The 13550-nt window shown below is 38.5% G+C and overlaps 1 long non-coding RNA gene and 1 other non-coding gene across 2 annotated transcripts; one reads left to right on the forward strand and one right to left on the reverse strand.

The window, feature by feature from the left end:
- Positions 1-848: 848 nt before the first annotated feature.
- LOC104605532 (uncharacterized) lies at positions 849-13550 on the reverse strand. Its single transcript, XR_002023141.2, has 2 exons — positions 12865-13550; positions 849-1107 (listed from the first exon to the last, which is right to left on the reverse strand). It is a non-coding gene; the product is annotated as an uncharacterized LOC104605532 (long non-coding RNA).
- On the forward strand, positions 12068-12192 carry LOC148803569 (U6atac minor spliceosomal RNA). The gene has a single exon (XR_016081776.1). It is a non-coding gene; the product is annotated as a U6atac minor spliceosomal RNA (small nuclear RNA).

A 13550-nucleotide genomic window follows, 5' to 3' on the forward strand; every position in this document is an offset into this window, starting at 1 on the left:
AAGAAGTAGAGTATACAGACATGTCCCCATCAAGGTTTCAATCAGCATAATTTCGCATACCATCTGTTGGCCACCAATCACAGTTGCCATACCCATTACGTGCACGATAGGCTGCAGGATTCCGCACATTTGAATTGAATGGCGGAGGGCGGAAATCTTCTTAGAATAATCCCAATCGATGACAAGCAAATTATCTTGCTGGTGTGGAAATTGTCAATGGGAGTGATCCCCTAATCCTCAACAAAGTATGTGCACCACCACCTTTCCGTACGATTAGCCATAAAGAAATGCTTAGAGGAGATGAGAATCTTCACAATTCAAGGGATTCCCTAATGTGTGAGAGGTAACTTGCTTCAGAAAGCATTCAATACTAGCCATTGGACTATGAATCCTTGGTCCCTTTAATGAGCATAAATTCAGGATTATCTCCAATGTTTCCTTATTAATCCTTCACTCCTGTATCAAGTTAAGCCCGCTTGTCATTGTTAGTGGAAGGCGCATCTTGTGAGCATGAACCACTTGGTGTAACTATTTAACCAGATTTTTTGTGCTTTCAATTAGTCTCATACTAAAACTTCTTGTGAGCATGAACCACTTGGTGTAACTATTTAACCAGATTTTTTGTGCTTTTAGTCTCTCATACTAAAACTTAAAAGTTATAAACATCACTGAAAAGGTTAAGACAGTTGTCTCCTTCTGGTAGCTAAGTTGGCATAGAACCTGAGACCTCAAGTTGCAAGGCAGTGAAACTTCCGAATGAACCACAAATCATTCTGGGCTGAACATACCACAAGGTGAAAACTTGAACAAGGTCTTTCATTAATTTGAATGCAGATTCTTTTAAGAAATAAGGGTAAAAAAGATATTGATTTTATTAAGAACTACAGATTTAACAATAAACATTCACAATTTTCCTTTAACGAGGAACATATTTCCCGTTTCCATGTCATTTAGTGGCTGCAATGATGAATAGCTGTTTAAAAAAATAAATTAAAAGAAAAAAAAAAAAACATTTTAACACCTTAGAGATGAATCCTAGGGTTCTCTTGTGAGATTGAGATAGCGCCCATATGGCCACAAGTCCACTGACAAAGGCTGCAACTGTTCCTACAGGAAAGCATGATGAGTTTCAATCACCAAAATATTGATCCCATGGTCCACTTCTCAAGGATGTCATACCACCACTTAATCTCAAATTTCAACAATCAGTTTAACACCTTAAAAGTAGAACCTGAATTCTTAATTGAATAACATAGAAATCAAAGATAAAGGATCAAGGTTACCCCTGCTAAAAGAACAAAATCTTTCCTATACAACTATTTCTCCCTGAAGCTCTATTAGTTAAAACTTATAGTTTTTTTTTTCTTTTTCTTGTTCTTTTTTTTTTTTTTGGTTGGGAGGAGGGGATAATCCAGGAGTACATATAGGTCATTTGGGTGAAACTCCAAATACTTAGCAACTAGATTTGCTGCTAAAGAGAGAAGCACCCAAATAGAGTTCATTTTGGCTACAAGGGCAAAGGTTTCAGCATAATCAACTCCATACGCCTATGAAAAGCCTTTTGCAACAAGCCAGGCCTTGTACCTCTCCACTATGCCATTCGCCTTATGTTTCACATAGAATACCCATTTGCACCCCACAGGTTCCTTTCCCTCAAGAAAATCAACCAATCCCACGTGCCATTTTTGTGAAGGACATTGATCTCCTCCTTTATTGCATCTGTCCATTCAAGAACAAATAAAGCTTCTGCGACACTCTTAGGAAGGGGAACACTGTCAATAACAGAGAGGAAAGCACGGAAAGAGGGTGAAACAATCTCATAGGACAAGAAATGAGACATTGGGTGGTGTGTGGTGCAAGATCTGACACCCTTCCTTTTAGCAATAGGAAGAACCAAATCACAATAGGAAGTGTCAATATCAATGGGTTCAAGAATATCAACTAGAATAATAGCACCTAGATGCGGTGAGGGATTCAACCCCTGAAAATCCGATGGCATAGGTTGCACAGCTTCAGGATGCTCTGTGTCTATTGAACTCTGTTGATCCTAGCCTTGACTATTGTACCGCTGTCTACGAAAGACCCGAAATGGAGGGTCAAGAGGAGAAGGCAATAGCACTTGTTTCTGTTTCTCCTCACTTGAAGGAGAAGCAGAAAAGAAATGAACATCCTCAAAGAAGGAGACATCCATGGATACAAAGTACTTTTTGGAAATGGGGCCAAAGCAACGATAACCCTTTTGGAAGAGAGCGTAGCCAAGGAAGACACAAACAATAACTTTGGGATCCAACTTACCACAAGTAGGAGATAAATCATGGACAAAACACTTACACCCAAAGACACGCATAGAGATAGGAAACAATAGACCCTTAGGGAAGATGAGCTTATGAGGGGACATGTACTCCAAGAGATGAGATGGCATCTAATTGATGACATAAGCCACAATCATAACAGCATCCACCCAAAACCTTTAGGAACCTCCTCTCGAGAGTGCATTGAGTAAATCCAAATATATCGAGAGAAGTCATCAATGAAAGATATAAAATATTTGTAGCCATTCTTCGTTGGAATATTTACAGGTCCCCAAACATCAGAATACACAATGAAAAAATGAACTTCTGGTCTTTTATTACGTAAAGGAAACGAAGCTCTACAATGCTTGCTTAACTGACACACTTGACACTGACTTAAACAATTCAAGAAACAAATACTTCAAAGACTCAAAGGACATATGACCCATACAATTATGCCACAAAGTAATCTGACTCTTATTGGACTGACTCAAAGACTCTAAGGCCACAAGACCAACTTTATTCTCTAGCACATAGAGACCATTCACCATGTTCCCGCTACCAATCGTCCTCCCGAAGGCCAAATCCTGAAAGACAAAAGATTGAGGAAAAAAGGTTACTAAGCAATTCAAAGATTGTGTAATGCTACTAATAAACAACAAATTAATAGGCAACTTTGGACCATGTAAAACATTTGACAGAGGTGGGCCAAATGGCAAAGATATAGATCCTCAACCAGCAATGAGGGAGAAGGATCCAATAGACCTGTTCATGGGCCAGGCTCGAGCTTAGGTTTTATCAAAATTCTAATGGGCCTAGCCAGAATCCCAAGCCCAAAACAGTGTAAAGTTTGGCCCGATGCCCAACCTGTGAACAAGTCTAGAATCCACCAACTAACCTCACTTTATCTCTACCAGAAAGAAGGGTGTATGATTGGAAAAAGGTTGACTTAGTAGTCATGTGATTGGAAGCACCCGAATCAATAATCCATGGAGATTCGGAGGTATCAGTAGACACATGGAATGCAGAAGCTAAGTTACCTGAGGAAGAAGCGAAAGAGGTGGAAGGAGTGGGTCCAAAATCTGCTTGTGTGAGAGCCCTACCATATTGCTATAACTGGTCACAGAAGGCATTGATAATATTTTCCTTGAGATCAGAACTAGGGGGAAACCCTATGGATTCGTAGTAGTACATCCACTCTGTGGCTCATGAGAGGCCAAGTTAGCCAAGGTGAACTTCTGAGTTGGTTTCTTATTCTGCTCTTGTGCTGATCTCTTAGGTCTTGTGCCCACTTCGTCTTTTCATGCAATTCCCAACATGTCTCCCATGTGTTTCGAGATTTCTGACAATGAGTGCACCACAGTTTATCTTTATCATCAACCCTTTTCTGACCATTTCCCTTTCTTGCTGAATTAGTATTACTTCTTACGCTAAAGCAATGGTCTCCCCTCAGGAATGGCAGATTTTCTACTTTCCGCAGATTGAACCAATGCATACACCTCTTGAACAGTCGGAAGATCCTTGCCACCCAAAATCTGAACTTGAATGGGCTCATACATGGGATTAAGCCCCAGCAAAAACGCAAACACCCGCTGCTATGAAACTAACTGTTTGTAAGCTTTGGCATCCTTCTCACTCTCCCAATCAATGTTTTGATAATAATCTAACTCTTTCCAAATAGATGTGAGGGCAGAATAGTAGGTGGATAGGCTTCCTTCCCCTTGTTTACATGTTGCAGACTTGGCTTGCAATTGATAAATTCTAGCATAGTGTCTCTGCTCGGAGTAAGTTGAATTTGCTTCTTCTCATATTTCCTTAGCTATCTCAGCCCACATAAAATTCTGTTTAACCGATGGTAGCATAATAGTCAGAAGCCATGACATAATCATGCAGTTCTCCTGGTCCCACTTATCATATTCAACAGTACCAGCCCTAGGCTCCTTTACTTTCCCATTGATGTACCCTGCCTTTTCTCGGGCAGTGATGTATAGTTGCCTCTCCTTAGACCATGTCAAACAATTTCTGCCATCTAAGGGGGTGATAGTTGTTGGAAAACTCATGGAGTCCTGACTACTATTCATTCCTCCTTGATTGAAGGAGGTTCCAGAAGTTGTAGAGTCCTCAGAGGCCATAGCAAAGAATGGTTATCAGAAGGTTCAGACCTACAAACCTCCTCCCGTAGTCCACACACCAAAAAACACACAGCCCTCACTTCAAGTGTTCAAAAAAATTGTAACACAGCACACTGTGTTTGCAGTCACAGGTTCACAAGTCTAACCAACCTCACACGAGCTAGTTTAGGCCACATATGGCATTTACAGCACCTGCCATCATAGATTCACAGGTCTAACTGACCTCACAAAGGCTAGTTTGAGTCGCACATAACATCTACAGATCTCCTGTTGTATCTTTTCAACTGAACCAGGCCATACATGACCTACACAGGTTCTTCACCCACACAGATTTTGATCACCGACCCACAGCGACCAATTTAACAGGTACACCATTCAGCTGAGGCAAACTTTAGTATGTTCTTAGTAACAGTACCAAGAACCAATAAAAAAACTTCAGTCTATATTTTTTATCAGTTCGACTGGCTTTTAGAAGTTACAGTCTAGAGAAGAATGGAAGAGACGAAGAAAAGACAACCACCAACCTCTAAGAAGACCTCAGACAATCATCAATTGCTTTATGGAATTGTTTGTTCAAGTTTCTGTTCAAGAATTAATGGAACAGGATCAGCCAAACAGTTCTCAGGGAAAGGACAAAGGTATCTTCCTCATTCTCAGTCCAGACATGAGATGGGAGAGCTTCGATAAGTCAAGGAAACTTTTACAAAGCCCTGTCCTGCTCTGATACCATGATATCGATCAGAAACAGAACAGAGAAGAGAGGAGAAAGAGAAGGGAGAAGAGAAGAAGAAGAAAGAAGAGGGAATTGAAGTCCAAAAAATCTGGGCTAGTGGTGCCAGAACTTCTATTTATATGTTAGGGCGACCATTACAATAATAAGAAAGAAGGAAAAGACAAAAGTGCCCTTGCGGCACATAACCAAAATTACATCAAAATCCTCCCTCTCCAGCCTGCCTGTTTATTTTTTCTCCATTTTCAAGGTGCCTGCTAAAGTGAGATCTTGCCTTGAAAAGCTGCAATGTGACTTCCTTTGGAATGGAGGGGTGATGTAGGACCAGCTAAGTTCTAGTCCTTAGAGAATGTTGAATGGTCTTCTTTATCAGAGTTATGTCGCTGTCAATGGCTGTAATGGCTTCTTGAAGGAATAAGAGAGAAAATAAGGAGAGAAAGAAGAGAGAAAATACCTGGAACCACTCACAGGGTGCTTAGGATCACTATAGGGCATGGGAATCACTCACCATAGCTAGCATAAGCTGAAGAAACCTCAATATAATTCATTGCCTTTGTGTAAAACGTCCATACATATTTATATACTCTAAACTCATAATAATCCTAGGAGTCAAACTATTAGACTCATAATAGTCTTAGGAGTCAAACTATTAGACTCAATAATCCTAGTAGGACTCAAACTAAGTTGTCATATTCTATTTCAATTCAAACAAGACTCAATAACTCTAATCCTACTTATGCGCCTCAGCCCAGGTGTGCGCCTTTTTAAAATTTTACGCTTTTTGCTTTTTTTGAGTCTAATGCCTGGGCTAAGGTGCAAGGTTCATCAAGCGCACCAAGCATGCGCCTTTCGAAAGGGGTGCACCTACAACCTGGGCGAGGCGCATACCCCAAAATGTGCCTCGCCTGTGCGCCTAGGCACGCCTTTTAAATCACTAGTCGAGGCCACACAGAGAACTAGAAAAGGATCTTGAAAGAAATGTATTTCTAAAACATTGCCCTCCATAACCATCTTTGTTAAATCATCAATAGCATTAGCTTCTTGGATACTTAATTCATCAACCATCGATTGTGATGAATCTTCCCCATCGCTTATGGAAACTCTCAACTGCAATATTTGGAACTTTTCCTTCAACTCTCTAGCTTAGGAATCACCATTTTTGTGTGTCCTGCTATCCTTGGTTCATCAACAAACTCTAGGGCTCCTTCCATTGTTAATGTTGGTGGAACTTGTGCTATGTCAGGTTGTAATTCTTGAATTAGTTCTAGTTGAACTTGAAAGGTAAAGTCACTTACTTCCTTACTAGGATCTACTACTGCACTACAATCAGTACATTTGTATCTTGCACCTGAATTTCTTTAACTTGCTCCGCTTCTATTTCTTCTTGATTATTAACCTCAAGCTTATCATGGGTGTTGAAAACTCCAACAATTTCTATTTTTGCTTGGCCTACACTTTCTTGATTTTTAATATCTACAATTTCTATAGCTTGAAATTCTTCTTCTTTAGCTTCACCCTTAACTCTAGGATAGGCATCAACATGCAAGGAATCATCTACTTTTTTTTCAACTTTGTACCTTCTTCCCCTTGACTTCAAGTTCTTTGTTGTAACTTGTTGCTTCTTCTTTTTCTCGAAATTAGTCAACTCCATATATAGATCACCATGGAAGTTTAGTGGGATGTACTTTTCTTGCAAACACCTCTTCATCTCTGCCCATGTACTAATTGGATCGTCGCCTCTATTTTTTAGTCGTTGCTCAAGAGTTCTCCACCATACTTTAGCATGACCCGTCAGCTTCATGTGCACAAATCTAATCCTTTGTTTGTCAAACATATCATGCCAATCAAAATATTCTTCTAGTTCAGCAACCCAATCAAAGAATACTTGTGGATCATCATCTCCTTTGAAATCTGGTATTTCCCTTTCTCTTCTAACAGGTTTGAAAACCTTACTCACGTAGCTAACATTATTAAATCTGTTTTCTTCCACCATCTTCTCAAATAAGTCAACCAAAGACCCTTCATATGGTTCAAAAACCTAATCATCATTGGTTCTAGACTTGTATGATTGTCTAGAAGATAACCTAGGCCTATAGAATCGGTCACTTTGTGAGAACATAATGAATAAACCATTAGCTTTGATACCAAACTTATGTACGACCAACTCAGTTCTAGTCCGTAGAGAATGTTGAATGGTCTTCTTGATTAGAGTTTTATGGTTGTCAATGGCTGTAATGGCTTCTTGAACGAATAAGAGAGAAAAAACCTGGAATCACTCATAGGGTGCCTAGAGTCACTCTAGGGAATTAATCACCATAGCTAGCATAAGCTGAAGAAAACTCAATATAATTCATTGCCTTTGTGTAAAACATCCATACATATTTATAGACTCTAAACTCATAATAATCCTAGAAGTCAAATCGTTAGACTCACAATAGTCTTAGGAGTCAAACTGTTAGACTCAATAATCCTAGTAGGACTCAAACTAAGTTGTCATGTCCTATTTCAATTCAAAGAAGACTCAATAACTCTAATCCTACTTATGTAATGACTCTGAAATTTTAAACATAAACTATAACTAGACAAATTAAACGCTATCAATGGATCCCACAGAAAATTGCAAAATGACAAAAATACATAAAATTCCAATTTTGACTCTTCAACTCCTGCATCAAGGGGATAAAAAAAGGAGCATATAGTTAATTGGGAGATAGTTTGCAAACCGAAGAAGGATGGAGGTTTGGGTCTTGGACACTTGTTAGAAAGAAATGTTGCTCTTCTCTGGAAATGGCTAAGGCATTTTTCCTTGGAGCAAGACAGCTTCTGGGCCTCCGTAATACAAAGCAAATATGGAAGGAACAGTTATGGGTGGGACAGCAACACTGTGACAACAGATTCTCTTTCGCCAACCCTTGGAAAGGTATTATGCAACCTCTTCCTCTCTTCTCCCCTCTAGTAAGACTCAGGATTAGCAATGATAATCAGATCAGGTTCTGGACAGATACTTGGTGGGGTCCTCAACCTTTGTCTGTTACATATCCTAACCTTTTCAGCCTAACCTTGGATGAGGACATCTTGGCTTCTGGTGTTTTGGTCAGAGACAACCAAGGCCAGTCCTTTAATTTCAATTTTTGTAGTGCACTATCAGATTTTGAAACCCAAGAAGTCTCCTCCCTTCTCCTTTCCTTCAATTATGTATTTCTCTCTTCACACCTCCCTGATAAACGTGTCTGGTCCTTATCCCCTATTGGCATCTTCACCAAGTCCTTCATCCACCTTATTACAAGATCCCTTCCTGGCTTCTTGGTCAACAGAATGTGGCATCAGGTGGTACCTCTGAAAGTTCATTTTTTTATTTGGGAGGCAGTTTGGGAGTGCATTAATACCTGTTACATGATTCAAAGAAAGATAAAGGGTTCTCTGTGTCTTTCTTCCCATATCTGTGTCATGTGTATGAAGGATGGTAAATCGATTAGTCACTTGTTAATTAATTGTGAGGTGGCTCGTTCTCTTTGGCAATTCTTCTTTGACCTGGTGTTTGGTTCTAGTTTCTATTGGGCCCCTCCCAGAAGTGTTACTAGCTTCTTAATCAGTGGCCTTCTTGCAAATTGGGTTCTAGAGGCAAAACCTTTTGAAAAGCTTTATCTCATGCTGTTATGTGGTATATCTGGGAGGAACGAAACAGGAGAATTTTTTACAACAAGGATGGAAGCCCTTAGAGAGAGATTTTTTTCTTGTATTTTTTCCTGGTTTCTCCCCTCTGATCAGTTCAAAGGTTTCAGGTATGCTCGTCTTGAAAGAAATTTATTAGAGATTCTACATTCTTCCCACACTGAAAATCGGCATAGTCACCTCCTCACTCCTAGGCCACAGCTAGATTTCTTCCTGATGTTTGATCGCAGCTGCAGATCATTATCTGGCCAGTCTCCTGTGGCTGGCATTTGAGGAGTTACTCTAAACAGAGAGAAGCCTATGACCTAGTGGATTGGCCTTTTCTTGAGATTTTAGAGAGAGTTGGTTTTGGAGAGAGATGGAGAATGTGAATTGATGGTTGTATTAGCTCCATGCATTACTAGATCCTAATTAATGGAGTTGCAAGAGACTTCTTCCCCGCCAAGAGAGGGACAAGACAAGATGACCCTCTTTCCCCCCTTCTTGTTTACTTTGGTTGCGGAGGTCCTCAGTAGAATGATAATTAAGGCTGATTTGCAAGGCATTATTAGAGGTTGGAGAGTTGGTAGGAATGAGATTGTAATCTCCCATCTCCAATTTGCTGACGATACAATTTTGTTTTGTGAAGGAGACAATCCAGACTTTGCTAGTATTTTTTATTTTTATCAGCAAGAAAAATCTTATTGATTATATTAATTGGTGAAAAGTGATAATACATCTACTTAGCTGGTAATTTAAAGGGTTTGATTGAAACTTTTAAGAGTGTCTCTAGTGTCAAGGGTAAATTGGGGAAAAAGTGGAATAGTAGGAATCAATATGAAAGAAGGGGAGATTATAAGGATTGTTGAAAGTTTTGAGTGTGAAGTTAGGGACTGGCCCCTGGACCATCTAGGACTACCACTAGGAGGGAATCCAAGGACTGATGGATTTTGGAAACCGGTGGTGGAGAGGTTTGTTAAAAACTTGGCCTTGTGGAAAAGAAATTATATCTCTTTGGAGGCAGAATAACTCTAATAAGAACAACTTTGACAAATCTTCCTATTTACTTCTTGTCTACCTTTATATATCCCAAATAGCATAGCAAGACATCTAGATAAATATATGAGGGACTTCTTGTGGGAATATAGAGAGGAGAAAAAGGATCACCTAGTCAAATGAGAAGAAGTCTAACCTAAGGAAAACAGTGGTCTAGGGATTGGGAACAATCTTGTCAAAATCTTACAATTTACAATATGATTCACGATTCAAATCATGAATCCCAAGGGTTTTGATTCAAATCTTGTGTCTAAATCCTTTTCTGCAAAAATCTTACAATTTTTGTTTGAGTCCTATGACTTGATTCATAAAGAGCCATTGTATGTAGATTTGTTTGATTTTCAAGTCCAACTTGATTATATCATCTTAGGCTAGTATTCTATTGTATAAGTGCTGAATTGTATTGTTTTAAGTACATATATGGTAGATATAGATTAAAAATAGAGTAGAGTCACACTTTTCCTATATATATTTAGCCTTTCCACATATCTATATTTAATTTTTTGACAAGTTTAAAAAATAGAAATAATCTTATGATTTACAATACGATTATGATTTTCAAAACATTGATTGGGAACATAATTCTTAGGAATATAGTCTTGTTAGGGAAGTGATTGTGGAGCACTTTAAACTTGACAAGTTGTGGCACAAGGTAATTGACAGCATTCATGGGTTGGGAGATAATGGCTGGAATGCAAAATTATCCCCAAATGACTTCTTCCTCTACTAGGAAATTAATTTTTAAGGTTTACCCAATCTTCCTCAATTCCATCTACTATGATGTGGGAAATGGTAACAAAATCTGATTTTGGGAAGATCATTGGTTGGGGGAAACCCCTCTCAATTTGCAGTTTCCTTTTTATACTCTCTCAAACTTTAAAGGTGAAATTGTTTCTAAATTGGGAATACCTTTTCCCCAAGGGATTAATTGGGACCTTGGCTTCAGGAGGCGTCTAAGGGAGAATTAATGTGACTCTCTTATTCAATTACTTGGTAATTGGTATGTTGGAGTCAGTTTTCTTGGATCAAGATGCCGAGGATTCTAGTCTCTAGGATTTGGTTAGTCTCTCCTAATGGCTTATTCACCTGTGCTTCTTTTTTTAGTAGCCTCACTCTGCCTAACTCCCTAGGGGTCAAATTCCCAGTGAAAGAAATTTGGAGTAAGCCTATTCCACCTAAGATTCAAACTTTTTGCTAGGAAGTTTTCCTTGGTTAAAATAAATACTTATTCTAAAATAGCCTTCATTTGTTTGTTGGTTGTCACTCCATGAAATTTATATGGGGCTTGTTTTGTGGCAATATTTAGAGCTAATTGGGTGGAACCCAGGACTCCATGAGACATTTTTGCCCAATGGCCAACTATGAGAGGAAACACCAAGGAAAAAATAGTTTGGAAGGAAAGAAACAAAAGAGTTTTTGAGAACAAGGTCCATAGAAGAGAACACATCACTCTCATATGTGGAAAGAGGATAATGGATTGGGTTCTCATACTTCCAAAGTTTGAAGATGTTTCAAGAGAAGATCTTGGCACCAAATTTTGGGCTCTTCTTGAATTGGAATCAAACTTATAATACCTTTTTTTCTCTTGTGTACAAACTTTTACTTTGTAGACTTCACTCGTGGTGATTTCTCATCACCCTAGTTGCTACACTCCTTTTCTTTATTAATAATATTTTCTTTTTAATTCACTACCAAAAAAGACTATTTTTTATCAAATTAAAAATGTTTCATTTGTTTTGAAAAAAAAACACATGTCAAATATTTTTTTGGGGGGAGGGGGGAATTTCAGGTAGTCACCCTACAATTATGGGGTGGTGGCACTTAGCCACTCAAACTTTGTTTTGCAACAAAGACCCCCCGAACTTTTTAGATCCCAGCACTTTGCACCTATTGCTAGCATCTCCTCAGTTAATTTCATGCAATATTCCATTAAATATTTCTAAAACTCCAGGCCACCCTTATGTTATTTTACGAGATCATTTTGCTCTTTTGACTTAGCTTTTCTAAAATCCTAGGTCTCACATGTTTTTCTCAACTTTCATTGAAAAAAAGGTCACCTTGAGAATTCCTTGATAATGATCAGTTTATCAAAACCTTGAGAATGATTTATGCCTTAGAATGGTTATTTCATTATTTTAATATTTGTTGTTATTGGCCAATAGAATCTTGAATGGATAATTTGGTAATTTTATTTTTATTGTTAGCCCGTGTTCTTTGAAAGGAGAGACGGTTGGCATCTCCCCTGGCCCTGACAGGGACGGGAACAGCCTTCCGGCTTACCTGTTAGCACACATTGTCAACCCATTAACATGTCAAGAGACAAAGTGCTGGAATTAAAAGTTCAGGGGCCTTTGTCGTAAAACAAGTTTGGGGCTAAGGTCTGTTCATTACTATTTCACAGGACTTAGAGCGTTCGGTTCCAATTATTTCTTCAGCCTTAATCTCTTAATTCACATTTTGTTTTCCAAAAATTACCCCCAAAAGATTCCTCCTCTTACATATATATAATATTTTGATTAATTAATTATTAAATACATATTTATTAATAATTAATTATTTTTATTACTTAAAAATAACTAATAATAATTGTCATTAATTATATAATTAATTATTCATTTTTAATTAACCACTGAATTAATAATTATGTAGTTTAATTGATTATAAAAATAATTGATAATAATTAATAAACTATTATTTTAATAATTATTTATTAGTTAATTATTTAATTAATAATTATAAACTTATTTATTTCAAATATTTATTAATTAATTATTAAATGTCAGTTTTAAAAATATTTAATTTTTTATAATTTTTTATCAATTCCCCATCGGCGTTCAGATGTCAGGCTTCAGTGCAGGAAACAAAAAAAACAAAAGAACATTCTCAAAGTGCTCGAAAAAAGTATGGTTTTATGTAGGGTTTGCTTTTGACGGAAACAACTCCATTACTCCAAACTCATAAAGCTATTAATAATTAACAAATAAATAAGAACACGAATAGTTACCGATGTGATTGGCAAGACGAGCCCTGCAACTGCAAGGTCTTGGGTTATCGTGGGTCATGTTTTTAGCGGCATCAAGCAACCAAAACCCTAAAACAAAATAAACGACGGCGCACGCCCTCGACTCCCCTCCGCCCCCGTGTATCCGACCGATGTCCGCGAAGTGTCCAATAATCAGAACGGCAACAGTCATAGACACCTCTCCGGCAGCGATGAAAGGCCTGCGACGGCCGAACCGACTCTTGCACCGGTCGCTCATGTGCCCTACCAGGGCCTGGACCAGTAGACCGGAGAAGAGGTCACAAAGGCACAGGACGCTGATTCATGAGTGCGGAATTCCGAGATTCGTAGGGCGTCCATCCGAACCCATCGATGCTACGTGAAACAACCGCTTTAACGGCACCCTTTTTGCGCTGGCCTTCGGGCTTCTCCATCGCTGACTCGCCGAGTTGCCGGCACCGGTCTTCAGTCGGGGCTCTGTTTGAAAGGAGTACAAGTAGGGTTCAAATAATACAAAATATAAGGTTTTGCACTATAAATAATATCTATATTTTTATTTCTTCTAAACTGAGCTTTAGGCTGTGTTTGGTCGCAATGCAAATTTATTTGCATTACTATAAATGTACGAGAGTAAAAGCGTAAAAAAATGCAAATTGTTGTTTAATTTTGTTTTGGATTTTACTTTATTC

This window comes from Nelumbo nucifera, chromosome 1 (assembly GCF_055504915.1).
Source record: "Nelumbo nucifera cultivar China Antique chromosome 1, China Antique-T2T, whole genome shotgun sequence".
In the NCBI taxonomy this organism is placed as follows: Eukaryota; Viridiplantae; Streptophyta; class Magnoliopsida; order Proteales; family Nelumbonaceae; genus Nelumbo; species Nelumbo nucifera.